The following is a 26,292-nucleotide window of genomic DNA, read 5'->3' as shown; positions in this document are numbered from 1 at the left end:
GTGCCATGTAAGTATGGGTGGGTGTAAGAGGCAACTAAACATTTCATCATGGCACTTAAAGAGAGACACTAGAGTAAATCCAAGTAAAGCAATTATACAGGAAATACACATGGGATTTATGTTAAGAATCAGTGAAAAAAACACTGGCTAGTGTAACTAGTTACACGGTATCAGTGTTTTTCTTCTTTTAAATTAATTTAAAAATAGGTTATAACCCACAGTAGATACATTCTGTCATTGTTTTTCTACATAGCACTTTTATTAGGTAGCAGCGACACTACATTCATAAAAAAGATAGCATGTACATTTTTTGTAAGAAGAGGTGCACTTCCTAACACAGTATAAGCTAGGGTTAATAGACTATTAAACTTTTTTAGAACATCTACTGAGATAATACAACTTGATACAGAAGCTGAATGACAACAGGAAACCATATGGATCAACAACATGGCATGGTTGGACCACCTTAATTAAGAAAACATACCCAGGTAGATGGTTCTTATTCCTATGGAACTATACATTTAAAGACTTCTTTAGCTCTTCAGAAACAAGTGTGTTTCTAAGAAAGTAAGATAAACGCACAGCGTTGTGTGCTCTAAATATGCACAACTCCTTTGACTTTACTGAAAACTTAGTGGTTTCTATACTAACAGGTTAAATTCTACAAGTAGTACGAGCTGGAAAATTCAAAAAGGCTCTGAATCAGTGCATGAAAAATAATACAATCAAATATTCCATGTAGAACAAATATGCTTTTAAAATAAAATGAAAATGTTAGTTGATGAGAACAGAAAGATGGGAATTCAGAAGTATAGCCATAAAATTAAATTATAAAATTAAATTACACTTGCAACCAGATAGCTTGGTTTATGGAAATGACAGCTAATTGCGCTGAAGGATTTTATATAGTACCAATTAGCCCTTCAACCTCTACTATTAACTACTAATCACACCTTCAAGACAGTTTTAAAGGATCTCTAATCCCTCTGCTATGTTACCCGCAGGCCTTCCCTATTGATATACAAGATACTTTGGAACATTACAAGTACTGCAGTACGTCAGATAACAACTTCCAATAAAAAAAAAAAAGATAAATACCCTTCATAATAAACAACCACAGGGCAATTTACATGATTTTTTCCCCTTTGGAAATGATGTCTCTTCCCATATTATAAAATGGAATGGAAGAAAGGCTGAGGAAGAGAAAGCGCTAGAGGCTTCTCCCTCCCCCCTCCCCCTCAATCAATAGTGAAGCCCAACGGAGCAGTCCCAGCCTGGATGCTGCAAGGAGGGACGAGGTAAAGGTTGGGGTGGAGGAGGAGGAGAAGAAAGGGATAGAAAGGCGGGATTGCAAGCCTGTACAGAACAGTTACATTCACCTGAACCGTGGAAAGCTGTGTTGTTGTTCTTGCTAGCGGTGGCTGTTGTAGGTGACGATGAGGAAGGAGATGGAAAGCAGCGGAAGAGCGGTTGTTGTTGATGAGTAACAGTCACCAGGACTACGGTGACTATGGCGCTTGATTCACAAAGCAACAGTTGCTATAACTCACAAAAGAGAGAGAGCAAGCAAGAGAGGAGGAGGCAGTGGCCCAGCCGAAGAGACCCGGAAGAGGCAGGGCCTTCCGTATGACGGACAGCTTCTAGAGCCGGAGGGGAGGGGGATCCGTTTCCTCTAGGGGGGGAAAAAAAGAAGGTTGGAATGGACGTATTAACTCCTCCACCTCGCTAAGGGCATGCGAGGGCGCATTCTATCCCCAACAAGCAAAGTGGCGGTAGTATGATAATGGACTATCCATGGATGTAAGATCACACTACATTGGAGCGGGCAGGGAGAGAACCTGTAGTGGTGGCTGATTGTTCAAAGGGATAGCAACCGCCAGGCCGAAACCCGAGTGAAAGGGAGGAGAGAAGAGGGGGTGTGGTCTTATCATCATATCTGTCTCCCACGTGGATCATGCTCACCGACATCCTGACGTCACATCCGATTAGCGACTAAGATAAAGGGGGGTTTTGTGCAGGGATCTTTATTCAGTGGTTTGCTTTGCTTTTCCACCCTGCTTGCTTCCTGCTACTTGGAAGCAGTTTAGAGTGAACAGGAAGTTATCCTTTGTGCTCACTGCTTGTCACCTTTTCCACTCCTTTTTCCATCAGAAAATAGCAGTGAAGAGCTGCTGATGGATGGAGTGTTTGTTGACTGCTGCCATTTAAAGTAGGTGAGACTGTGGTAGCAGCTGTACTGCCCTCATTGGCAAAGCTGAATGTTTTCTGTAACTGCTGTATACACTTGGCCTGCTGAACTCAGCACATGCACAACCAGCATGTGCATTACCAGCTGCCTTGTGCCAACCTTTCCCTCCAGCAATGTTCCTCATAGACCCCTACCCTTCCCCACATATGCCTTTCCTTAGAATACAACCTGCTTCACTTCTATTCCTTCCCTCAACACACTTCATTCTGCATGCTGCCACCAGGGCAATGCTCTTTAATTTCCTTTCCTCATCCTGTTTCCCCTTAATGTCCCATATCACCAGTGATTCTCTGCTCCTCTAGGGTCATGGGGCTACAAGGTGTTGATGATGACTGCTTCTTTTAGGGATATAAGGGATGTTGTATATTGGAGGCAATACACAATGTGAGAATTTACACATCATACCTATTTTTCTGCAATGCATCCACATCTAATGGCCACTATGATCCCATGTATCCCTGTAACCCCAATATATGCAAACCTGCAGCTCTTTTGCACCTTTTGTAACCTATAAAATTACTGTATAGTTGTATGCAGCCTATTCTACCATCTACATAACCAGTAATATTTGGCTGTAATACGTATATTGGTCATAGCCAGCATGGGCTCATGAGGGGAAAGTCCTGCTTAATTAACAATTTCCTTTTATGACAAGGTGTGGTAGGTTGACCCTGGCTGAATGCCAGGTGCCCACCAAAGCCGTTCTATCACTCCCCGCTCCTCAGCTGGACAGGGCAGAGAAAATATAACAAAGGGCTCGTGGGTCGAGATAAGGACAGGAGAGATCACACCAATTACCATCACAGGCAAAACAGACTCAACTTGGGGAAAATTAACTCAATTTATTACCAATCAACCAGAGTAGGGTAATGAGAAATAAAACCAAATCTCAAAACACCTTCCCTCCACCCCTCCCTTCTTCCCAGGCACAGCTTCACTCCCGGATTCTCTACCTACCCCCTCCAGCAGCACAGGGGGACGGGGAATGGGGTTTACGGTCAGTTCATCACACGTTATTTCTGCTGCTTCATCCTCCTCAGGGGCAGGACTCATCACACTCTTCCCCTGCTCCAGCGTGGGGTCCCACCCACAGGAGACAGTCCTCCACGAACTTCTCCAACGTGGGTCCTTCCCACGGGCTGCAGTTCTTCACAAACTGCTCCAGCATGGGTCCCTTCCACAGGGTGCAGTCCTTCAGGAGCACACTGCTCCAGCGTGGGTCCCCCACGGGGTCACAAGTCCTGCCAGAAAACCTGCTCCGTGGGCTCCTCTCTCCACAGATCCGCAGGTCCTGCCAGGAACCTGCTCCAGCGTGGGCTTCCCACGGGGTCAGAGCCTCCTTCGGGCACCCACCTGCTCCGGCGTGGGGTCCTCCACGGGCTGCAGGTGGATATCTGCTCCACTGTGGACCTCCATGGGCTGCAGGGGGACAGCCTGCCTCACCATGGTCTTCACCACAGGCTGCAGGGGAATCTCTGCTCCGGCGCCTGGAGTACCTCCTCCCCCTCCTTCTTCACTGACCTTGGTGTCTGCAGGGTTGTTTCTCTTACATGTTGTATTGGGTCTGGCTGAGATGGAGTTAGTACTCCCCATAGCAGCCCTCATAGAGCTGTGCTCTGCATCAGTAGCTAGAAAGGTGTTGATAACACACCAGTGTTTTGGCTACTGCTGAGCAGTGCTGGCACAGCAGCAAGGCTGTCTCTCCAACATTTTTGCCCCCCCCCCTCAATGGCAGGCTGGGGCAGGGCAAGATCTTGGGAGGGGACATAACCAGGACAGCTGACCTAAACTAACCAAACAGATATTCCATACCATATGACATCAGCTCAGATATAAAAGCTAAGTAAAGGGAGATGGAAGGGGGGCATTTTTGTCTTCCAGAGCAACCACTACGAGTACTGAAGCCCTGCTTCCTGGGAAATGGCTAGACATCACCTGCTGATGGGAAGTAGAGAATAACATCATTTGTTTTTTTTTGCTGTCACGCGCGACCTTTGCTTTCACTTTATTAAACTGTCCTTATCTTGACCCACAAGCCTTTTGTTATATTTTCTCCCCCCTGTCCAGCTGAGAAGGGGGAGTGATACAGCAGCTTTGGTGGGGATCTGGCACCCAGCCAGGGTCAACCCACCACACATGTTCTCACTCCTCTCTCCAGCTGCCGTTTCAGTCTGTCCCAGCAGCTTTTTTTTCCTTCTTAAATATGTTATCACAGAGGCACTACCACTATCGCTGACTGGCTCAGCTTTGGCCAGCAGCAGGTCCGTCTTAGAGCTGGCTGGTATTGGCTCTGTCGGACACAGGGGAAGCTTTCAGCAGCTTCTCACAGAAGCGACCCCTGTAACCCCCCCCACTACCAAAACCTTGCCACACAAAGCCAATACACAAGGTCACCCATCTAGTTGACCAAGGGAAGCCAGTAGATGTGGGGGATTTTTTATTTTAGCAAAGCTTTTGATACTGTGTCTCACAGTATCCTTATGGACAAAATCTCCAGCATATAGCTAGACAAGTCCATAATACATTGGGTGAACAATTGGCTGATGGGTCGGGCTCAAAGAGTTCTAGTAAATGGGGTTACATCAGGCTGGTGGGCAGTCACCAGTGGGGTTCCCCAGGGCTCAATTTTAGGGCCAGTGCTCTTTAATGGTTTTATAAATGATCTGGATGCAGGAATCGAATGTACATTAAGTAAGGCTGCCAATGATACTGAACTAGGAGGAGCTGTGGACTCCCTCGAGGGTAGAGAGGCCTTACAGAGAGATCTGGACAGACTAGAGCTGGGCAATCACCAACCATATGAAATTAACAAGAGCAAGTACCAGATTCTGCACGTGGGATGGGGTAATCCTGGTTATACATACAAATTGGGGGATGAGAGGCTGGAGAGCAGCCCCGCAGAAAGAGATCTGGGGGTTTGGGTTGATGGCTAGTTGAATATGAGACAACAGTGTGCCCTGGCAGCCAAAAGGGCCAACCGTGTCCTGGGGTGCATCAAGCACAGCATAGCTAGCTGGTCAAGGGAGGTGATTGTCCCACTCTACACTGCACTGGTGCAGCCCCACCTCAAGTACTTGGTGCAGTTTTGGGCACCTCAACATAAGAAGGACATCAAACTATTAGAGTGTGTCCAGAGGAGGACGACCAAGATGGTGAAAGGTCTCAAGGGCAAGACTTATGAGGAGCGGCTGAGGTAACTTAGCTTGTTCAGCTTAGAGAAGAGAAGGCTGAGGGGAGACTTCATCGCAGTCTACAACTTCCTCAAGAGGGGCAGTGGAGGTGGAGGTGCTGATCGTGGAAATGGAATGAAGCTGCATCAGGGAAAGTTCAGATTGGACATTAGGAAAAGGTTCTTCACTGAGTGGGTGGTCGGTCACTGCAACAGGCTCCCCAGGGAAGTGGTCACGGCACCAAGCCTGTCAGAGTTCAAGAAGCGTCTGGGCGATGCTCTTAATCATATGGCTTAGTTTTAGGTAATCCTGCGAGGAGCAGGTAGTTGGACTCAATGATCCTTATGTCAACCAGCAGGGAATGGTCTTCTATATGGCTGCTGACTGTCTGAATGAGCTGCACGTATTCTCTCACATAGCAGCCATTCTCAAAATCAGGCTGCAGTGGTTTCACTGGCATTTGTTCACCATCCACAGAGAGGGCCACAAAATTTATATCATAATGTTTAAAGTTGAAAGGGTTCTTAGCATAATTGCTGCTAAAAGCAAGACAGAATAATCTTAAATTAGTAAAATGATGCTATTTTTCGAGGTGAAGATATAGCTTGTTACTTTCTGTTATAAAATCTAATCCTGAGATGCTGAACAAATAACTTCTCCACTAGGTTCTTGTGGTGAGTTGACCTTGGCTGGATGCCAGGTGCCCACCTGGAGAAAATAAGATGGGAAAAACTCGTGGGTCAAGATAAAGGCATTTTAATAAAGCAAAAGCAAAGGCCGTGCATGGAAGCAAAGGAAAAAAAAAGATTTATTCTCTACTTCCCATCAGCAGATGATGTCCAGCCACTTTCCGGGAAGTAGGGCTTCAATACGCATAGCAGTTGCTCCAGAAGACAAACATCATAATAACGAATGCCCCCCTCTCCTCCTTTCTCTTTTAGCTTTTATTGCTGAGCAGACATCATATGGTATGGAATATCCCTTTAGTCAGTTTGGGTCAGCTGTCCTGGCTGTGTCCCCTCCCAACCTCTTGCCCACCCCCAGCTTACTGGGTGAGGCAGGGCAGGGGGGAATGTTGGAGAGACAGCCTTGATGCTGTGGGAGCACTGCTCAGCAGTAGCCAAAACATTGCTATGTTATCAACACCTTTTCTAGCTACCAATACAAAGCACAGCACTATGAGGGCTGCTATGGGGAGAATTAACTCCATCTCAGCCAGACCCAATACAGTTCTTCTACCTAAATGGATCTCTGAGTGATCGAAGAGCTCACATTCACTCATCTACATAGCATTATGACGACAGACAAACATAAACTGCAACTTGCTAACAATGGATAATACTTTCTTTAATAAGTCAATTTGTTTTGAAGTTAAAAATTATTTTGATAAACATATTTTTCCTTTCTATCCAGCAAATAAAGGTAGTTTAATTTAGCTAATAATACACTGAAAGTGTTGGGGAGTTGTATTTTCATTGAATATTAAATTCCTTTTTAATAAGGGACAGAAAAGGTATTTCTAAAGGTTGGACACCAAATAATTTTTATCTCGAAAACTGTTGCCAGAACACTATGTAAGTCCACAGAAATGCTTTAGAATCCTTCATCTTACCCATGATGATTAAGAAAGCATTGACATTAGGAAGCACTTTATTACTATAAGGGTGACTGAGCACTGGAACAGGTTGCCCAGAGAGGTGGTGATGGTTGCCTTGGAGATATTCAAAAGCCATCTGGACATGATCCTGGGCAACCAGCTCTAGCTGGCCCTGCTTGAGCAGGGGTGTTGGACTAGATGATCTCAAAAGGTTCCTTCCAACCTCAACCATTCTGTGATTCTGTGACCTGAAGGCTGTTTCTTCTTCATACTGTACTGTCTTATTTGTATGCTTACTTGCTTGGAAAGATGAACAGGATAAGCTGTGGTAAGAGCCTTCAAGTTGGCTCTTTATCTGAATCGATTGGGCTGTCAATTTGTGTTCTCAAAGCAAGGAACTTTATGTACCTATGTTATGGGTTTGTGTGGTGGGGGTTTTTTTGGTAGTGGGAGAGGGGGCCGCAGGGGTAGCTCCTGTGAGAAGCTGCTAGAAGCTCCCCCTGCTCCAAGTCGGACCTGCATCTGGCCCAGGCCAACGCAATTAGTGACAGTGGTAGCACCTCTGGGATAACATATTTAAGAAGGGGAACCTGCAGTGAGTAGGGGGATTGGAATGAGAGAGGAACACCTATGCAGATACCAAGGTCAGTGAAGAAGGAGGGGGAGGAGGGGCGCCTGAGGAGGTTGATGCCCCTGCAGCCCATGGAGGTGAACGGTGGAGCAGATGCCCCCAAAGATGGCCGTGACTCCATGGGAAAGCCCGCGCTGGAGCAGTTTGTGACTGAAGATCAGCCCGCGGAAAGGACCCACGCCAGGGAAGTTTGTGAGGAACTGCAGCCCACGGAAAGGACTCATGTTGGAGAAGTTCATGAAGGACTGTCTCCTGTGGGAAGGACCCCACGGTGGAGCAGGGGACGAGTGAGGAGTCCTCCCCCTGAGGAGGAAGGAGCGGCAGAGACAATGTGTGGCAAGCTGACCCCAACCCCCATCCCCTGACCCTCTGCGCCGCCAGGGGGAGGAGGTAGAGAGAACCGGGAGTGGAGTTGAGCCGGGAAGGAGGGAGGGGTGGGGGGAAGGTGTTCTAAGGTTTGGTTTTACTTCTCATTATCCTGTTTTGTTTTGATTTGTAGTAAGTTAAATTGATTTTGTTTCTTCCCCAAGTTGAGCCTGTCTTTTGCCTGTGACCATAATTGGTGAGTGATCCCTCCCAGTCCTTATCTCGACCCACGAGCCTGCCTTTATATTTTCTCCTCATCCCACCGTGGCTGGGGGAGTGAGTGAGCGGCTCCGTGGTGCTTTGTTACCAGCTGGACTGAAACCACGACAACCTATCTTTGAAGGAAGAAATCAAACCTCTTTCAGGCCTTGGCAGAAATAAAATGAAATGGCTGAAGTTCTTTCCCTGACTCTACATATTTGTAGAATATTTTAGAAACATCTTCAGCTTATTAATATATAATCAGCTGTTATATAGGTAGAAGGGTTGTAGCTACCAGTGTTACAAGGAAATTATCAAATCAGTTTAAAGTTGTAATCCTTTCTTCGATGTAGTTAATTTGCAAAGATATCCACCGAGATCCATCAGGGCCTAATAGAAATTAGAATAGGAATAGGAAATTCTACTTCAAATAGTTCCAAATATATATATGTTTTTCTCTCAAAATAAACTTTTTAAACTTAAATCATTCTCAAAGAAGGTATGTCTCATCTTAATTTTTTAAGAGATCATCCTTTTTTCTGAATTTTACAACAATTACTCATTGCTATTGTGGAAGTAGAAATGCTAAGGCCCGAATGAGCCTCTCGACTCAACTCTCATCCTGTCTCATGGACCTCTTGATCGAACTCTCACCCTGTCTTCTGAAACAATAATCACTGTGTAACCTTCATGATAAATCAGTCCCTGTGCTAAAGAAAGCAGACTCCAGACTGGCCTTGAGCAGTTTTGTGGCCTTATGTATGTAACAGATATGAATAACTCACATCTTGTTATCTGTCTTTTGCATAGCGTTTCTAAGTGTATAAAACTTGTATCCGCTTTACAGTGACAGAGTTCACATCAGCAGAGACTGTTTCTCTGCTGCTCTGTGCTCTCTCCAATAGCTTCTGTTCTGACCTGATGTAAATTGTATTCCGTTTTTTCCATGACAAATTTGGGGCCGTGAGTTGGATTCACACATCCCACTTCACCTGGGAGGACCGCAGACTGCTTCCTGCCAAAACCCCTTGGCACCACTCAGAAAGGTACAGGACCTTTTGAAATCCCTACTGGGACTTTGGGCAATGGTCATCTGTAGGCTCCTGTGGCATGCTGAGACTGCTGAATCCAAACTTCTGATAAAGGTCAGTTCAGACCCAAATTACTGGCTAAAAGAGAAGAAATCTGTAATTCTGGTTCTGGTAAAATTTAGGAGAGGTAAATCAGGAAAAGTCTGGGTTGGTTTCTGGTATTAATATGGTATGAATGAATGAACCTGTGTGAATGGTGATTCTTGAAAGCTGGGCATTGATTTCTGCAACCACTTAGAGGCAGACTCTTGGGGTATCCATTAGCCACCCAGGTGCGATTAGCCCTAGCAGTTAAAGATGAATGGTGTGAGCTCTTGGTGTGAGTGACCCCATTAACCCTTTTCTGTCTCTAGTTCTAGTATGAGCCTCCTTTGTTTTCATTGTTGACGACCCTGACCTCAAGCAGTATGGTGGGCTCAGGACCAGGGTGACCAGGAGGACCCATTGTGTGGCTTTTATCTTTCCCTTCAGTCTCTGGTTCTGGTTAGTCACCTTGGGGGAGAAAACCGTGGTTGATCACTTTGAGGGGATTAAGTCCAAGCTCTGTCTTCTCTGGGATGCCCAAATCTCTTCTCTTATCCCTCTTTGCCATGGATAGGCCTAGATTTGTACTCCCTCATTGAGGATCCAAGTGACATAAGTCTCTCTGACTTTCCTTTGTTTCCTCTGAATAAGTGAAAATGGGAACCAGACAATCAAAGGAAGTTCCACTGCCCTCAAAGGGAACTCTAGAGTATTATATGTATAAGCAGTACTCTCCTAAAGCCTGCAGGTACTTAAATAATTGGAATTTGGGGACAAAAAAAAAAGATCCCTCAAAACAATTCACTCTAGAAGGTACCTTAACTTAGATAAAATAGTTCACTTAAGGTGGGATGTATTTTTTAATTGGTGTGAGGAGGCCTCCAGAAGGAGAGACAGAGTCCCAGGCCAGAGGGTTAGGAGACTCTCAGGAAAAAAAAAAACCAGCTAAAAACAAAGAAACAAAGAAAGAAACAAACAAACCTTGGCAGCTACCAAAACAGAATGTGGCTTTTGCCTGAAAAGGTGAAATCTTACAAATGTCTATTGAAGTGGAATATGACTCGAATGTGGAATGTCTGTGGGATGAGTGTGTGCGTTTGGTGCACTGAGCTGGACCAGCCAGTGAATAAAAGACCTGTGAAGCAGGTAAGAGGGCCTGGAATCCAGGCAGGGGTACTGAAAGGACAGAAGGGTCCATGCCGGTACTCGGGATCCACTAATGCACGTGTGCTTGTGAATCTAGAGAGTGTTGTGTGTGTGCCTTCACTAGTGACCTTCAATTTCTACCAGCCAAAGAGGAGGAAGGGGACTTGGCTGTCTATGTTTTATGCGAGTCCTATATGTAGGTGCCGTTGAAGGCAGCACCTTATCTGTGGCAGGCTGTGTGACCGGCTGTGTCAGTGTCCTGTGTACGTCCCCTGTGTGTCCTGTATGTGGGTGGGGGATCTCTGGGATACGAGCTCAGCTTTGTTACTGGCTGAACCTGCAAACGGGAAAGCGGCAGCCATGTCCCTCAGCCTGGGCAGAGACCCTGGGGTCCCTGGGATGCACAGAGCTGGGCTCCAGTTGTTGAAGATTAACCTAAAAATGTGAAATGAACTGTTTTTTTCTATGCAAGATGTTCTTTGTATGTATATTAAGCTGATAGTCTAAAGACACTTAATCATTTGTAATCAGAAAAGAAAACAGCTAGCATTCTTTAACCAAGGACATCCTGGAGTAATTGGGCCTTGAGGAACCTCAAAGAAGAATTAAAAGACCGATAAGAAGGAAACATCCTGCCCTAGAAGGCGCAGAAAGTTGAGTAATTCATAAGGGGCATGAAGTCAGTGGACATCTGTGGTAACTGGGGGAAAGGTGAAGGTGGCAGGGGGAGATCACAAGCACCGACTCCATTCAAGACCTAAAAGACTTACCCCCCCCACACACACTCCTTGAGCATGCGCTGTAGAATAAAAGAACACTGTACCTTTAATTTGAAGCAGAGAAAACCTTAGCCCAATAGAAATGGTGTCAGATAAGCAACTACCAATAATGATTTTGGGAAAGGACTTTGGAAACTAAGTGGGTGAATCTGAAACTGTATAAATTGCTTGCTTGTTTAACTGTAGGGTGTGCTAGCTTTGTGGAATTGCCATCTAGCACCCATCTTTGTGCAAATATGAAATAAATAATGTCTCTTCCAAGTGTGTGATTATTGGCTCGTTGCACACCAGGTGATGAATCTGCTTTTCGGACAACACAGTGGCTGGACAGGAGGAGTTCTGGGCAGCAGCCACTGGAAGAGGCAGCCATTCCTAACATCCTTTAACAGTTTCGTAGTTGGAAGGATCCAGTTGAGTTGTGAGTGTTCCCGAGATTACATATATATAATCCTTATGTGATGGAGGAGTGAGCCTTTGTTAATGTGCCTACAGTGATAAATTTGTAACCAACCTTCTAGAGCGTTATGCAGGCACCCAAACAGGACTTGTGCTAGTAAATTCTTTGGTTAATTGGAACAATTGGATTGGGAAAAAAAGATGTTTACAGAACATTAGAAGGTGTAAATGGCTCAAACTGCAGGGCCTAGTGACCCGAATTTGTAGTTTGGGAGATGAAAAGAGATGCTTACCAGAGTATGTACAAGACCTCCTGTAAGTAACAAATCACTTCCACCTATCAAATCGATAATGATATTGGCTATAAAGCAGGAGAAAATCTGAGAGAATCAGGCTAAGGCTGAGCTCTCTACAATTTGAACTTTCAAATTTGTGAAGAATAAGGTAGAAAAGTGAAATGCACAGTTCCAAAGGAATAGCCTCAACTTACAGAAATTGAAACCTGATGGAACAAAGGTAGTAGAACTGAGTATTGCAGAAGAAATTGGTAAATTTTAGGGGAACAAATATTCACTTAATGTACCTAGTGGAAATGTGAATCTCTCATGGCTCCTGTCATTAGACAAACGCATACCATCCTGCTTGTAAACAAGAGGTGTCTGGACAGGACAACCCGGGATCAGCCAGTATGATTGTCAGTGGCACAAGAGGTCCTTGTGTTCAAGGATGCTCAGATAAGTCCCTGATCCAAGGAGATATATGATTTTTTACTTTTTTCCTCCCCTAGGGAGCTGAAACCCTTCTAGGGATCCTTAAAAATCCTGCCCTTAACAATGACAATAACTCGGCCACAGGAGCCGGGTCAGGTTACAGTTTCAGTGCCGTCCTACATGATTCCCCCCCCCCAATTTCGGCGTCAAAGGCGGCAGCGCAGCAGCACTCAGTGGTGAAGGGGGGTGGTCACCGCGGGGAACATGCTGAGATAACATTCATACCCTCCCCTCCACCGGAGGGCCAGATATCAAGCTCATTCACCGAAAAACCAGGAACTTTGCTTTAAATATTTTAGTTCGTAGTGAATAAGCTCTAAATTAACTACTCGACCACCACTGATTGAGATTAGATATTTAAAGATGAAGAAGGTGGGGTCAACCAACAGAAACTGAGACACCCCCCAAAGCGTCAGCTGCTGGGGAGGTGGGATTGCTCCACTCCTACAATGTGCCCAGGGATTTCTCCCTAGGAGATATTCCTGAGAAGACAGTAAAGGAAAGGTAGGGAGACTCTCCTACTGATCGAAAAACTTCTCTCCCAGCTAGGTTTCAAGCTATAGTTCACTTGATTACTTCACACTAATTGTACTACAGCTACCCAGGAGGCAGGAAGCACCCTGCTGTGAACCTGGCCAGAGTAATTTACTCAGCTCCCTGCAAATTGCAGGCAAAATGGCTTTGGGAGTACAGCAAGAAGAATAACAGATATACCTGACCTTGCTTGCGTGGCCCATTCAGTGGCCCACACCAGTAAAGGGAGGATGATTGCAGCTATATGACAGAATTGGTGTGCTCCAAATTTCTCTTGTGCACATATTTTTCAGTTATTTGTCTATTCTCAACATTATTTTGGAATGGGATGATAGTGATGTCAGATATAGAAAATCCTGTTTTAAATTAAGTTAGTTAATAATTTTCAACTTCAAACAATTTTAATAATACCTGGAGAAGTAGCCAAGATCATTCTGATCCTTTCTATTCTTCCTGATTGATGATACATCCCTCTTGGCAGGAAAACGAACCATTGACCCGATACAGAGGGACTTAACGGTCAAAGTGAGGAGGGAATACCTCCCCAAATGACCACCGAAGACCACCTGAGACCCCTGCGCATGCGGAGAAGGCATTTGATATGTCATGGTTATATAATGCTATGCATATGCATTAGATAGTTTGAATATGTGCTAGGTAGGAGTAGTTTAATAAATTAGATGCAATTGTTACTGTATAAAAGGGACACACCTGATGAACCTGGTGAGCTTGATTTGTGGAAAGTCCACCAAGCACCCTGCGCAGAAAAAAGCAATATCTCTCCTGAGTGTGTGAGATTGGTCTATTGCACACCGGGTAACGAATCCGCTTTTAGGACAACAATAGCAATGGAATACTTTAGTGAAGTCACTGAGCTAATGGCTACATCATTAAAATGTTGGTATATCTAAAGATACAGCTAATACTGAAAAAGGAAAGTTGAGGCACTTCAATATATCATTTCCCTTTTTTAATACTCCACATAAATTTAGAGTTTGTACAATTCATACACATTTTTATTTAATCAAATAATTCTATAGCTTGAATGACCGGGAAGGGGCTTTCATTTTGTCAGAAATTAAGGTGTAAAGGATTGAAGCTTGCTACTATTGTTCTAATTCTTGAATCTTCATATTGTTGGACACCTTTTCAACAAAATATTATAAGACAGAAGGAGAAGAAAACTATAGCTGCACACCCCCTAAACCATGGGGACCATTTGTAAATTTGCAAATTTACTTTATTCAGATGCCTAAATGCTGTAATTTCGAGTATGTCTTTGTCATTTTAGAGATGTTCTCAGGATGGGAAGAGGCCTATCCTTGTAAACAAGCAGATGCAACAACTGTTGAAAAAGTTGCTGAGAGAACTAATTCCTAGGTTTAGTATTCCCATAACACTAGATAGCAATAGAAGGACCCATTTTACCAGACAAGTAATGCAGAAAATTTGTGCAGCCCTATAAATAGAACAAAAGTTCCATTGTGCCTATCATCTCCAATCTAGTGGGACCGTGAAAAGAAAAAAAAAATCCTATTTGAAAACTAAATCGGCAAAGATGTGTACAGAGTCTGGCCTGAAATGGCAGGATGTGTTACCTCTCCCACTGATGTATATAAGAAGCATTGTGAATAGAAAACAAGGGCTGTCACCTCATGAGATTTTAATTAGCAGACCCATGTGACTGGCTTACACAGCACCCTGAGCTCCCCATACAGGCAAACTTACAATGGACAGATGATGCTCTTCTAAAATGTTGTCAGGCATTAATGAAACGTGTAAGGACTTTCCACACACAGCTGAAAGAAGCCTCACCTGAACCTCCTACTGATGTGTGTCACTTCTTGAAACCAGGAGACTGGGTCTACATTAAGGTATACCAGCAAAAACACACACTTCAGCTGTACTGGAAGGGACCTTTAGCAGGTACTGTTAATTACTAATACTGCGGTAAAGTGCAAAGGCTGCTCAACTGGATCTACACTTCCCAGTGTAAAAGGGTCCTGCCACCTTCAGATACAACACAGACTGTATCAACTTTCACATACTGACTTATAAGAACTGCTATATAATAAGACCTTAGAGAACAAATTATATTAAACTGTGGGTAATAAGAGAACTATTGGGACTTAGAAGCCCCTCAAGGGATTATCATATTTCTTCTTGTTTGTATTCTCTTTTTTGTATTAGTTATTTGGTAGCACCCTAAAATTTAATCATACAGTGGAAAATATTTTGTTTTCTCCTTGCAATAGTACAAGTTGTTAGTTGGAAAAACAATACAGCTATTCAGTGGATTCAGGCTATTGGCACTGCTGGTAACAAACATTGCTGGCACACGTAGTTGCTGCTCTCCATCATATTTGAAAAGTCATGGCAGTCAGGCAAAGTCCCTAGTGACTGGAAAAAGGAAAAATCACCCCCATTCTTAAAAATGGTAAAAAAGAGGACCCTGGGAACTACCAGCCAGTCAGCCTCACGTCTGTGCCTGGTAAGATCATGGAACAGATCCTCCTGGAAGATATGTCGAGGCATATGGAAGACAGGGAGGTGATTAGAGACAGCCAACATGGCTTCAGCAAGGGCAAATCATGCCTGACTAATCTGGTGGCTTTCTATGATGGACTGACAGTGTTGGTGGATAAGGGAAGAGCTACGGATGTGTCATGCTTTAAGCCCAGCTGGCAACAAAGCACCACGAAGCCACTTGCTCACTCCTCCCCCCTGGCCCCAGTGGGATGAGGAGGAGAAAATATAAAGAAACGTTCGTGGACTGAGACAAGGACTGGGAGGGATCACTCACCAGTTATGGTCACAGGCAAAAGACAGACTCAACTTGGGGAAAAACAAAATCAATTTAATTTACTAAAAATCAAATCAAAACAAAACAGGAAAATGAGAAGTGAAACCCAAATCTCAAAACACCTTCCCCCCACCCCTCCTTCCTTCCTGGCTCAACTCCACTCCTGGTATTCTCTACCTCCTCCCCACGAGCAGCGCAGAGGGTCAGGGGATGGGGGTTAGGGTCATTTCGCCACACATTGTCTCTGCCTCTCCTTCCTCCTCAGGGGGAGGACTCCTCACTCTTCCCCTGCTCCACCATGGGGTCCCTCCCACAGGAGACAGTCCTCCACAAACTTCTCCAGCATGGGTCCTTTCCGTGGGCCGATCTTCAGGCACAGGCTGATCCAGTGCGGGCTTTCCCATGGAGTCATGGCCATCTTCAGGGGCATCCAACTGCTCCAGCGTGGGGTCCTCCATGGGCTGCCAGCGGGCATCTGCTCCACTGTTCACCTCCATGGGCTGCAGGGGGACAGCCTGCCGCCTCACCACGGGCTGCAGGGGCATCACCTCCTCCGGCGCACCTCCTCCCCCTCCTTCTTCACTGACCTTTGCAACTGCATAGGTGTTTTTCTCACATTCCAATCTCCTCCCCTGCTGCAGGTTCCCCTTCTTAAATATGTTATCCCAGAGGCACTACCACCATTGCTGATTGGCTCGGCCTTGGCCAGAGGCAGGTCCAACTTGGAGCCAGGGGAGCTTCTAGCAGCTTCTCACAGGAGCCAGCCTTGTAGCCCCCTCCCCCTTTACCAAAACCCCACCACAAAAATCGAAAACAGGATGTCATCTACCTGGACTTTTGTAAGGCCTTTGATACAGTCCCCCTGCAACATTCTTACCTCTAAATTGGAGAGATATGGGTTTGATGGATGGACTGTTAGATGGATAAGGAACTGGCTGGCTGGCAGCATCCATCAATGGCTCAATGTCCAAATGGAAAGCAATAACAAGTGGCGTCCCTCAGTGTTGACTCTTACAACGTTTAGATATTTTTTTTTGTTTCATAATTAGACCAACTAGCATCTTATACAAGATATCCCATTCTTTTTTTTCAGTTTACTTTATAGACTGTTTGCATTTCCAAATGATCTTGACTTGTACAATCTGCCAACTCTGGCATATTTAGAATTTTCTATTAGAGATTTCTATTGGCTAGTGTCTGCAGAACACAGTATAACTAATACTTGTATATCTTATCAAACAGTATAAAGCTAGTACAAAACGTTAAAGCATAGTACATAAGAACAATTATACTGGTTCAAACCAAGGGTGCATCTAGTCTGGTATTCTGATTGGCCCAATGACCGCAAGTAGATAGATGTCTAAGGAAGTGCAAGAAGAAGCAAGCACATGCATTTCTCTTGAATAATTTCCCATCCTATGACTATTTTCATCTCAGGGTTTTCCTGATCCTGATGTGGCTCATCTAATTAATAAACCTCAACAGATATCTCTTCCAAAAGCTTGTCAACTTTGCCCTTGAAATTATGTAGACTTTCTGCATTCACAACATCCTTGGCAAGAAGCTCCAAATGTTCTTCATACCTGTTATATAAATAAACAGGTCCTTCTGTTTGTTATGAACCCAATCCTTACTGGCTTTGTTTTATGCTCCCTTGTTCTTGTTCTGGAAGAGGTAATGAATCATAGAATCATTTAGGTTGGAAAAGACCTTCAAGATCATAAATTCCAACCATCGACTGTGCCATGTCCTGAAGTGCCACGTCTACACGCTTTTTGAAGACCTCCAGGGATGGTGACTCCACCACTTCCCTGGGCAGCCTGTTCCAATGCCTGACAACCCTTTCAGGAAAGAAATTTTTTCTAATATCCAATCTAAACCTCTCCTGCCGCAACTTGAAGCCATTTCCTCTCGTCCTATCTCCAGCCACCTGACAGAAGAGACCAGCACTCACCTCACTACAACCCCCTTTCAGGTAGTTGTAGAGAGCGATAAGGTCTCCCCTCAGCCTCCTTTTTGCCAGACCAAACAACCCCAGTTCCCTCAGCCGCTCCTCATAAGACTTGTGCTCCAGGCCCTTCACCACCTTCATTGCCCTTCTCTGGACACGCTCCAGCACCTCAATGTCTTTCCTGTAGTGAGGGGTCCAAAACTGAACACAGTACTCAAGGGGCGGCCTCACCAGTGCTGAGTACGGGGGGACAATCACTTCCCTGCTCCTGCTGGCCACACTATTTCTGATACAGGCCAGGATGATGTTGGCCTTCTTGGCCACCTGGGCACACTGCTGGCTCATATTCAGCTGGCTGTCAACCAGCACCCCCAGGTCTTTTTCTGCCGGGCAGCTTTCCAGCCACTCTTCCCCAAGCCTGTAGTGCTGCATGGGGTTGTGACCCAGGTGCAGGACCTGGCACTTGGCCTTGTTGAACCTCATACAATTGGCCTTGCCCATCAATCCAGCCTGTCCAGATCCCTTTGTAGAGTCTTCCTACCCTCAAGCAGATCAACCCTCCCTCCCAACTTGGTGTTATCTGCAAACTGACTGAGGGGTCACTCGATCCCCTCATCCAGATCATTGATAAAGATATAAAAGAGAACTTGCCCCAAAACTGAGCCCTGGGAAACACCACTTGTGACCCGCCACCAACTGGATTTAACTCCATTCACCACAACCCTCTGGGCTTGTCCATCCAGCCAGTTTTTTACCCAGCGAAGGGTACACTTGTCTAAGCCATGGGCTGCCAGCTTCTCAAGGAGTATGCCATGAGAGACAGTGTCAACGGCCTTACTGAAGTCCAGGTAAACAACACCCACAGCCTTCCCCTCATCCACTAGGCGGGTCACCTGGTCATAGAAGGAGATCAGGTTGGTCAAGCAGGACCTGCCTTTCATGAACCCATGCTGGCTGGGCCTGATCCCTTGGTTGTCCTGCACATGCCATGTGAGTGCACTCAAGATGAACTGTTCCATAATCTTCCCCGGTACCGAGGTCAGGCTGACAGGCCTGTAGTTCCCTGGATCCTCCCGCCGACCCTTCTTGTAAATGGGCATCACATTGGCAAGCCTCCAGTCATCTGGGACCTCCCCTGTTGACCAGGACTGCTGATAAGTGATGGAGAGTGGCTTGGCAAGCTCCTCTGCCAGCTCCCTCAGTACTCTCGGATGGATCCCATCTGGTCCCATAGACTTGTGAGTGTCCAGGTGGTGTAGCAGGTCATTCACTGCTTCCTCCTGGATTATGGGGGGTATATTCTGCTCTCCGTCCTTGCCTTCCAGCTCAGGGGGCAGAGTACCCTGAGGATAACTGGTCTCACTATTAAGGACTGAGGCAAAGAAGGCATTAAGTATCTCAGCCTTTTCCTCATCTCTGGTGGCAATGTTCCCCTCTGTATCCAATAAAGGATGGATATTCTCCTTAGCTCTCTTTTTGTTGTTAATGTATTTGTAAAAACATTTTTTGTTGTCTCTTACGACAGTGGCCAGATTGAGTTCTAGCTGAGCTTTTGCCTTTCTAATTTCCTCTCTGCGTGACCTAACAAGATCCCTGTACTCCTCCCGGGTTGCCTGCCCTTTCTTCCAAAGATGGTAAACTCTCCTTTTTTTCCTGAGTCCCAGCAAAAGCTCCCTGTTCAGCCAGGCCGGTCATCTTCCCCAACGGTTCGTCTTGCAGCGCATGGGAATAGCCTAGTCCTGAGCCATTAAGATTTCCTTCTTGAAGAATGTCCAGCCTTCCTGGACCCCTTTGCCCTTCAGGACTGTCTCCCAAGGGACTCTCTCAACCAATGTCCTCAAAAGGCCAAAGTTTGCCCTCCGGAAGTCCATAGTGGTGGTTTTGCTGACCACCTTCCTTACCTCACCAAGAATCGAGATTTCTATCATTTCATGGTCGCTAAGCCTGAGACGGCCCCCGACCACCACATCTCCCACCAGTCCTTCCCTGTCTGTAAACAGTAGGTCTAGCAAGGCCACTCCCCTGGTAGGCTCACCTACCAGCTGTGTCAGGAAGTTATCTTCCACACACCCCAGGAACCTCCTAGACTGCTTGCTCTCTGCCGTGTTGTATTTCCAGCAGACGTCAGGAAAGTTGAAGTCCCCCACGAGAACAAGGGCACACGATTGTGAGACTACTGTCAGCCACTTGTAGAATGTTTCATCTGTCTCTTCAGCCTGGTTGGGTGGTCTATAGCAGATTCCCAGCTTGATATCTGCCTTGTTGGCCTTCCCATCATCCTTACCCACAAGCACTCAACCTTATCATCACAGTCGTGTAGCTCTGTACAATCAAAACACTCCCTACCATAGAGAGCCACCCCACCACCTCTCCTTCCTTGCCTATCCCTTCCGAAGAGCTTATAGCCATCCATTGCAGCACTCCAGTCATGGGAGTCATCCCACCATGTTTCTGTGATGGTGACTAAAGAGAGTATTAAGGCATTGAGAATATTAAGATGCATAGTACTGTCCTAGTTTCAGCTGGGATAGAGTTAACTGTCTTCCTAGTAGCTGGTACGGTGCTATGTTTTGAGTTAGGTATGAGAAGAATGTTGATAACACTGATGTGTTCAGTTGTTGCTAAGTAATGTTTAGTCTAAAGTCAAGGATTTTTCAGCTTCTCATGCCCAGCCAGCGAGAAAGCTGGAGGGGCACAAGAAGTTGGGAGGGGACACAGCCAGGGCAGCTGACCCAAACTGGCCAACAGGGTATTCCATACCATGTGACGCCACATCTAGTATAGGAACTGGGAAGTGGGGGAGGGGAATCGCCGCTCGGGGACTAGCTGGGTGCCGGTCGGCAGGTGGTGAGCAATTGCACTGCGCATCATTTGTACATTCCAATCCTTTCATTATTGCTGTTGTCATTTTATTAGTGTTATCATTATCATTATTAGTTTCGTCTTTTCTGTTCTATTAAACCGTTCTTATCTCAACCTGCAGGTTTTGCTTCTTTTTCCCGATTTTCTTCCCCATCCCACTGGGTGGGGGGGAAGTGAGTGAGCGGCTGTGTGGTGCTTAGTTGCTCGCTGGGGTTAAACCACGACAAGTACGCAGTAAAAAATCCCCAAACTGTATGAATATGGATCATTAACCTAAAAAATACATTTTAAATAAGCAATAGGAAAAGTTATTTCCAAGCTATACAGAATCACAGTGCTGAAACATCTCTACCACAAAATACTCGTTTTACTCTGTCGCACTTTCTCCACTGCGACAATCTAGGGAAAACGACACATTGCCAGGGACTCGCCCTGGGGAGAAAACGGACTAACACAGATACTGTGGATCAAACGATTTCTCCGTTTATTAACTGCGCAACACTCGGTTATATATGTTTCTAGTATCTACTCACACATAAGCCATTTGTTGATTGGTTAACATGTGCCGTTCACGCGCTTAAACAATAGTCTAATTGGATAAAGTCCTCTAATCACGCGAATAGTTTCCTCCGCCTGCATGCTGTCTTGCACTCTGTCTTCAGTCACATCGCCCTCCTGTTATCAGTCACGTACGCCCGACCTTGTTCTACTTTTTGTGCATTCTTCAGCAAGCTCATAATAATTGTGCCTTTGTGCAGTTAGCAAACTTACAACAACAGATGTGCCTTGTGCAGTTTCCTTCGTCCTCCCACAATTTCTCCCACAAATTCTCCCACAATTCCCCCTCCCTAAGCTCATCTAAACAGTCTCGCTCGCAATAGGTGAGTATAATACATAAGTGTGCATAGTTTGTTTAACTATTCTATCTAACATACTGTTCAAAAGCGCCAAAGCACAAGGAATGATCATACAGGCAACAGCCAAAATACACAGACTTCCAATGATGGAGAAACCCCATTTTTTCAACCAGCCAAACCAATCCTCAGGAATACCTGAAATCCCTATCACTTTTTACAGCATCTTGGAGTTGTCGAATGATCTTGGCTTGTTGTCTGATGGTTTTCAGTGTCTCGGTGTTGTTTGTAAAGCCTAAACAACAAAATTCTGGAAAAAGGGTGTTGTTTTGTTTGCATCGTACCTCAAATTGAGCCAGTAGAAAATCTATGGGTGGAAGTAGTGCTTGTAATTGATTTGTTGTCGTTTCCTGAAGCGTTGTTAATGCGTCGATGGCTCGAGCAGTGGCGTTTCCTTGTTTTAAAACCAAACAGGCTAAAGCTTGAATATTCATTCTGTTTATCCAAGATCCTACTTGGAGTAACTGATGAGAGTGTCAAGTATAAAAAATCAGTGGGTAAACGGACGTTGGGGTTACAAGAGCTGTCCAATTTCGTTACCTGTACAGTTCCTTTTTCTCGACGTGTCACGTTGATTAATTGTGCTTCTGTAGGTGCCCAGGCTTTCAATTGTCCTTTGGAACAGAGTCTTCCTCGCAGTTTTGGGGGTATCACTTTGTAGGCTGTTAATCCTTATTGGTTCCTTGTACATCTGGTCGGATCCATTTGGCCGGTACCCATCTGGGTCCTGAGTCTGTTTGGACACAGGCGTATCCTCGCCCCCATTGTAAAATGGGTACCGGCCCTTGCCATTCCATCGTGATTGGATCTCGATACCGAACTGGTGCTCCCAGCATACGGTCAGATAGCAATGCGGTAGAAAAATGTCGCTGTGCCGCGGTGTGATGCTGAGATGGATCTGAGTCGCCTCGTGTCATATGATTTATTACCAGGCAGGCCTTGGCTAACAGTTCATTTTGATAGCTTACAGGTACCTTCTCCCCCTCCCTAAGACGGTCTAACTGTGTCTTTAGGGTTTGATGGGCTCATTCAACGATTGCTTGTCCTGTAGAATCGTAGGGTATTCCGGTTATATGTGAGATGCCCCACTTATTCAGAAATTCGCGAACTCGAGAACTAACATAATTGGGGCCATTATCTGTTTTTATCTCTTGGGGAATCCCTAAGACACTGATGGCATGACAAAGATGTCGTATGGTGGCTGTGGCGTTACTTTTAGTTTCGGCAGTAGGGCAAATATAGCCGCTGCAAGTATCTATAGTAACGTGTAAATACTTCCGGGGTTTGAAAGGTTCATAGACTGTGATGTCTGTTTGCCAAATTTGATTCGGTAGTAGACCGCAGGGGTTAATTCCCCATGTCCAAGAGTTAGTTTGACGACAGTGTGGACAAGAAGCGACCACTGCTCGAGCATCAGACAGGGGTAGTCGGAATTGTTTTGCTAGAGCTTTAGCTCCTTGATGAAAAAATTCATGAGAAAGTTTGGCTTGTTGTAAAATGGGGATACCTACTGTCTGAATGAGGGTTCCTGCCGCTTTGTCTGCATGAGCATTTCCCCCCGTCAAAGCACCCGGTATTTGTGTGTGACTGTTAATATGTGCAAAAAATACAAGTTCTTGTCTTTTCTCTAATACTGACAAAAGTTCCCGAGCAGGTCCAGTCCCCCCCGGCAAACTTTGTTTACATCGTTGTGTTAAGTTATACACATATTTGCTATCTGTTACAATATTTAGAGGGATGGTAGGCCAAGTCGTTAAAGCAGTTAACACAGCATGTAATTCTAAAATTTGTACAGATCCTTGGCTTTTCGAAGCTCTGGTATGCCATTGATTGTCCAAAAACCAGGCTATAGCTGCCTGTTGAGTCCTTCCAGAGGCATCTGTAAACACAGTGAGGCCTTGGAGGGGTTTCTCTGAAATGGGTGTTTGTGGTTTGAAGGTTGATGATAATAGACTCTTAATAAGAGGGTCACCCCTAGCCGGGATAATTTGCCCCATAAAATCTGCTAAGGCCGCTTGTAAACACATATCAAACATTAGTAACTGTTCAAAATTACGGGGACTAACAGATGTTGAAATAAATTTAGGAACTCTTCCTGATAACTGCTGCGTTCGTCGTCGTCCTCGAGAGATTGCATCTGCCAATGCTACTAAAAATTGTGGTGCAGCTTGTTTGGGATAACTGGTATACAGCCATAACAAAGGACATACCCGTGAATCAATGAATTGATATATTAGTCCGTTTGCTCCTTCTCGTTGCATAGTTATATGGAATTCTAATGGGATTTCTGGGGTATAACGGCTGAGACTCTTGTGAGCTAGTTTAGTAGTTATCTGTTGTAACACAGCCTTTTGTGTGTCTGTCAATGTGCGAGGAGCCGCGGCATCTGGGGTTCCTGCTAAATCTGCTAACAAGGGTTGTAACTCCTTGTGTGTTATGGGAATGAATTGTCTTAACCACTGTAGGTTACCAACCAACACCTGTAGGTCGTGTAAGGTTGACACTTGGTGTTCAATTTGTAGTTTTTGAGGCTGGACTGCTCGTTTCTGAATGAGTGTTCCCAAATATTTCACTGGAACAGTTGTTTGTACTTTTTCAGGTGCTACTTCTAGACCATGCTCCTTAAGAGTTTGAACCAAGTGTTTTAAGGTTGTGTTAATGTCTCCCTCCCCCCATAGCAAAATATCATCCATATAATGATAGAGAACCCAATTTTGATGTGTATCTCGAAAGTGACGCAACGTGCGAGAAACAAACCACTGACACAGAGTTGGGGAATTTTTCATCCCCTGTGGTAACACCGTCCAATGATAGCGCTGTACTGGTTCTTGATTGTTGATCGTCAGGATCGTCATCGCAAATCTGGGTCGATCCTCCGGATGGAGTGGAATAGAAAAGAAACAATCTTTTATGTCAATTACAGCAACTGGCCAGTCTTGGGGTAACATGGACGGCCAGGGCAGGCCTGGTTGCAATGGTCCCATGTCTTCAAGAACAGCATTGACTGCCCTAAGATCATGCAAAAGGCGCCAGGCACCTGACTTCTTTTGGATGACAAACACAGGGCAATTCCATGGACTGGTAGTTGGGACTAAATGTCCTTTTTCTACTTCTCGTTGTACTAATATCTGTGCTTGAGACAATTTTTCCTGAGGAAGGGGCCACTGGTCAACCCACACCGGCTGTTGGGTCTTCCAATTCATGGCTATGGCTGGCAGGAATTGGCCAGTGGCCCCTACGAAAAATGGGGATCAGTGTTCAATTGTGGATCAGAAACTATGCGAAGCGATAGACCTTGCATAGCATCTCATCCCAACAGAGGTAAAGGAAGCCCTTTTAACACAAATGGTCTGTTCACAGTTGACGGGTGATGATCTCTATCTCCCAATATTTGAATTTGGATGGGTAAAGTACTTTTTCGGGTACCTTGACTGCCACCAACCCCAGTCACGGAGACACTAATCTCTTCCAAGGGCCATATTTTGGGCCAAATTTCTTGGGGAATCACAGTGACATCAGCCCCAGAGTCTAAAAGGGCTCGAATTTGAATGCTCTGTCCCCATTGTTCGCCCACTGGTTGTAAAAGATATCCAATCATAGGACGTGTTGACATATCCAATACTAAATGAGCCATAAAAGTATCTTCTGGAATATACATTGGTATTTCAGTGAGGGGAACTATAGTGGCTTGTATTGTGTCATTTGTTTCATTGTACATTCCTGGAATAATATCAACCCCCCATTTATGAGCCCCATTGCCCACTAGAATGCCACCCACATTCTCTCCTGATCCTCCTCCCTTCAATGTTACCGTTGTGGGTTGGCCCACCCAAACCCCTGTGGTTGTTCTTAAAGGCCGTCGGTTGTGATCTTCCAGGGCAGGAGCTCGTCCTTTTGCTGTCCAATCGTCGGTGATTCTCGGCATTCTGCGGGATATGCTTGACAGGACGGATTGTTCTCCGGCAGCCCCGCCCGCCCCGTGCTGGGACCGCCCCTGTAGTTTCCCTGATGTTCCCCGGCCCGTGTCATGCGACATTGCTTTGCAAGATGCCCTAACTTCCCACAGCGGAAACAACTCCTTTGTTGGTCTGAATTTGGCATCCTGCCCAGATTGGCTCTAGACACTGAAGGACACTGGCTTCTAACGTGACCGCTTCCCCCACAACCAAAACAGATGTTTTTCCTCGGGTTGTTATTTGTGCGATTGCAAAGTACAGCTGTAACTGCTGCAACCACAGGTGCCGCTGCGGTTTGAGCTTCTGCTTCTAACACCCATTTAATCATATCTGCTACTGAAGCTTTTGCTGGCAATTGCGATAAAATTTGCCTTGTCTGGTCATTTGCTTGTGTACGAGCTAATTCTTTCGCAAGAACTGGCTTAACCTCGTCCGGTATGTCTGCTACCTCCACCGCCTTTTGCAAGCACTCTAAGAAATCCTGATATGGTTCATTAAGTCTCTGAATAACCTCTGTATACGGGACTCTTTTCTTTTCAAACTTACTGACCTTCATAAATGCATTTCTAGCACACTTTGAAGAAGCTGTTATCACCCGACCTCGCAAACCGGCCTGATTTTGAGGGGATGCATGATCTCCGGTCCCCGTTAACTGTGCCATAGAGACCCCTACTAAATCGTGTCCTGGAGTAAGAGCGTCCAAAACAACCGCTTCTGCTTCCTCTTTAAACGCCTGCTCCCAGAGGCACATCAAAGGTGCCGTAAGTGCTGCACGCACCAGCTGTCTCGAATCAAAGGGCGGTAATGGCTGAGCATAAATCACATCTAACAGAGCTTGCGTCCTTGGGCCATT

At 45.4% G+C, this 26,292-nt stretch overlaps 1 protein-coding gene across 7 annotated transcripts in view; it reads right to left on the bottom strand.

The window, feature by feature from the left end:
• The window catches only part of LOC121232949 (transcription factor RFX3-like), a 175,664-nt gene extending 173,827 nt beyond the window's left edge, over positions 1 to 1,837 (bottom strand). For 2 of the 7 annotated variants that reach the window (XM_041121492.1, XM_041121490.1), the window contains exon 1: positions 1,380 to 1,832. The gene's annotated coding sequence lies outside the window, so the exon portion shown is untranslated. Of the gene's footprint in view, positions 1 to 1,379 lie in introns of all 7 variants that reach the window. The other 5 variants (XM_041121486.1, XM_041121485.1, XM_041121484.1 and 2 more) reach the window with 5 other exon arrangements.
• Positions 1,838 to 26,292: the final 24,455 nt, after the last annotated feature.

The sequence above is a fragment of the Aquila chrysaetos genome, assembly GCF_900496995.4.
Source record: "Aquila chrysaetos chrysaetos chromosome W unlocalized genomic scaffold, bAquChr1.4 W_unloc_2, whole genome shotgun sequence".
NCBI classification, from domain to species: domain Eukaryota; kingdom Metazoa; phylum Chordata; class Aves; order Accipitriformes; family Accipitridae; genus Aquila; species Aquila chrysaetos.
Note: the sequence above shows the minus strand (reverse complement) of the source record. Positions and strands in the feature narration are given on the sequence as shown.